This window comes from Microcebus murinus, chromosome 20, assembly GCF_040939455.1.
Source record: "Microcebus murinus isolate Inina chromosome 20, M.murinus_Inina_mat1.0, whole genome shotgun sequence".
Taxonomy (NCBI): domain Eukaryota; kingdom Metazoa; phylum Chordata; class Mammalia; order Primates; family Cheirogaleidae; genus Microcebus; species Microcebus murinus.
Genome location: NC_134123.1, coordinates 1,274,595 through 1,277,919, shown reverse-complemented (window position 1 = coordinate 1,277,919; position 3,325 = coordinate 1,274,595). Strand labels below are relative to the sequence as shown.

The following is a 3,325-nucleotide window of genomic DNA, read 5'->3' as shown; positions in this document are numbered from 1 at the left end:
GTCTAGGGCCACACCACCCTGAACGCCCCCGATCTCGTCTGGTCTCGGAAGCTAAGCAGGGTCGGGCCTGGTTAGTACTTGGATGGGAGACCGCCTGGGAATACCGGGTGCCACAGGCTGCTGCTTTTTTTTTTTTTTTTCTTGCCTCTTGTTCTGTCCCCTTTCTGGGAGCGAGGCGGCGGCCCGGGGTGGGGGTCACCCCCACCCTCAGCGCCCGCGCGGTGCCTGGCGCCCCAGCCCGCACCGTGGGGCCTCCTCTTGTCCCAAGCCGCGACACCGCCGCCACGCGGCAGCATGCGTGGCATCTGGACTGTCAGGTCTCAGACCAAAGGTCTGCTCTGTGGGAACCGACACGCTGGAGGAAACCTTGAGAGTCTGAGAGGGGAGGGAGTTCCAGAAGAAGGCCAGGATGTCATTTTGAGGGAGTATGTGACCAGAACTCGTCCCGTTGCTTTTGGGGTTCTATGGGCTACACGCAGGAATCTTTGGTGGTGGCACCTGATGTTGGGGGATCCGGAGTCACACCCAGACCTGCTCCACAGGCCTCCTTTTACTTTTCTCTTCGGATTCATTATTTTTAAAAAGTGTCTCTTACCTCTAGGATTGCATTTTCTTTTCTCTCTCTTTTCAAGCAGATGATGGGAGTACAAGTATTCAGGTGACATGTGTTGCCCGTGCCGCCCTCCCCCCTGTGTTCCTTTTTTTTTTTTTTTTTTGAGACAGAGTCTCGTTTTGCTGCCCAGGCTAGAGTGAGTGCCATGGCGTCAGCCTAGCTCACAGCAACCTCAATCTCCGGGCTCAAGCAATCCTGCTGCCTCAGCCTCCCGAGTAGTTGGGACTACAGACATGCACCACCACGCCCGGCTGTGTTTTTCTATATATATTAGTTGGCCAATTAATTTCTTTCTATTTTTAGTAGAGACGGGGTCTCGCTCTTGCTCAGGCTGGTTTCGAACTCCTGACCTGGAGCAATCCGCCCGCCTCGGCCTCCCAGAGAGCTAGGATTACAGGCGTGAGCCACCGCGCCCGGCCCCCCCTGTGTTCTTATTCATATACCTCTCATGTTGTTCCAGCGTATTGTGGGGGTACCAATGTTAAGGTCGGGTGCCTTGCCCTCTCCAAGCCTCCCCCCTCGGGTCAGAGCTTCAAGTGCGCCCATCCCCCAGTCGGTGCGCACCCACCCCATGCCTAATGGATGTGTATGCCCCTCCCCTCCCCCCACCCGCCCGACACCCACCCGATGAAGGTGATTCCTCTCTGTCCACTTAGGCGTCCATCCGTTCGTACCAATTTGCTGGTGAGCGCGCGCACGTGGTGCTCGTGTGTCCATTCTTGGGATACTTGGCTTCCTGGAACGGGTTCCAGCTCTGGCCAGGAGAACACGAGAGGCGCCCTCTCACCGCTGCTCCTCACAGCCGAATGGCACTCCGTGGTGTCCACGCGCCACATTTTATTGATGCACTCCTGGATGGATGGGCACTCGGGTCGCTTCCACGTCTTTGGGATTGTGAATTGTGCCCTAACTGTAACCCTAACCCTTACCCAGCCCGTCTCCTCTGCCCCTGCCTGACGCACTCCTCCCCGGCCAGGCCCGTCACTGTCCTGGGCCCCCGCCTGACCGGCTCCTCCCCGCCCGGCCGGTCACCGTCCTCTGCCCCTGCCTGACATGCTCCTTCCCGCCCGCCCGGCCTCTCACCGTCCTCGGCCCCTGCCTGACCGGCTCCTCCGTCGCCTGGGCCTTCCAAGGGCTTGGTGTGGACGCTGCTTCCAGGAAGCCCTCCAGAAACCCGGCAGCAGGGTGGCCGCAGCAGTCTCCAGCAGCCGTCCCTAAGTCGCGTGAGTGCGGGGGACGTGCCCCCGCTGTGCCGCGGGGGCCCAGCCTGGTGTCTTCCCTGAGGCCCTGCGGCTGCCGGCTGGGCTGCCGCTCCCCGCAAGGGGAGAGCCGCGGAGGTGGGGACCGCCTCCTGATGGGGACGTACACGCAGCTCTCCACGTCGGATTCCGGGGCTCTCTGTCCTGCCCGAAGGCCCAGCTGGCCTGCGGGTCCTTAGAGTGGCAAAAACCTCCGAAAACTGAGACTGAGGGTCCGGTGGGTGTCTGCACTTTTGTGCTGGGCACCCCAGGGAGGCCCGGGGGCTGGCTGGACAACGCGGTCTGCTGGGCGGGGGGTTTGGAGGAGCAACTGATGCCCTTTGCACTTTGGGTAGCAAGAGTCTGAGGTGTCTCTGAGCCCTGTGCCATGTCGGGGGGGGGGGTGCGGGGCGGAGGAGGAGGAGGAGGAGGTGGGAAGGGCCGGGGCCTGCAGTCCTGTTCCCGGGGTGGCACGGCAAGTGGCTTCTTCCACAGGCTGCTTGGCCTGGGCTCCCTGCACCTGGGCCTTTGGAGGACCGGCCCTGTGCTTGCCAACACTTCCTGCAGGGACCCAGAGCTGGGAGGTGGCATCTCTCAGCCCTGGGTCGGGCAGAGCCCCAGCGGGCCATGCCCACAACCTCTCTCAGCACCGGTCCCCCAGAAGGCTCCTTTGGGACCAGGATTCTCTTGCGGTGACTCTTTAAGGTCTGGCCCCTGGATGGAGGGGCACCAGGAGTAGAGGAGCAGGAAGGGGAAGGGGGTGGCCATGCGAGGGGACACTTTGAGGCCAAGTCCCAGCTTCAGCCTGATCCTCCTGGGAACCCCGCTCTGAGACAAGGAGCCGGGCTTCGCATTCCCACAGCAGCCAGTCGTGGGCTGAGGACACCTGGGGCGTTGGGAACTCCCTGGCTTCTCCTTGGTTTAACATCTAGAGCTGCTTGTGAATCGCGCCGCCACACACACCCGAGCGCAGGTGTCTTCCGCACAGACTGTGGGCCTCGCTCTTCTGAATGCCGCTAGCTCGCCACCCACCCACGGGTGAACCTGGTCAGGGTGCTTTCTCTCAGGGGCAGACTCTTTTCCGGGCGGGCTACCGGTGTCTCTGTTTGCTCGTTTCTTTCTTCCATTTCGGGAAAGTCTTCCTTGCTGGGTGTGGAAATCTCCTATGCCTTCCCTCGCCTATTCTGTCAGCTTTAAAATTCTCTTTCAGTTGCCACCCTCACAGATGGATTAGGAAACTCTTTCCGGTGCACTCATTAGTGAAATGACCTCCAGGAAGCTGGAATCCAATATCTAATGGCCGATTTTTAGCGAGTCCACACGCCAGGGTGGTCGGGGTCCAATGCAGCCCCGGCCAGGCCCAGGCCCGTTGGACTGGGCCACAGGAGGACACGGAGGAGGGTCCCGGCCCCCACGAAGCGGTGCCGGCAGTTCTCCACGGGCTTGGGCGTTTTCCAGAGGTAGGAGATGGAGG

General features: G+C 61.2%; 1 non-coding gene across 1 annotated transcript; it reads left to right on the top strand.

Moving 5' to 3' along the window:
• On the top strand, positions 1 to 119 carry LOC142862665 (5S ribosomal RNA). Its single transcript, XR_012913761.1, has one exon. It is a non-coding gene; the product is annotated as a 5S ribosomal RNA (ribosomal RNA).
• Positions 120 to 3,325: the final 3,206 nt, after the last annotated feature.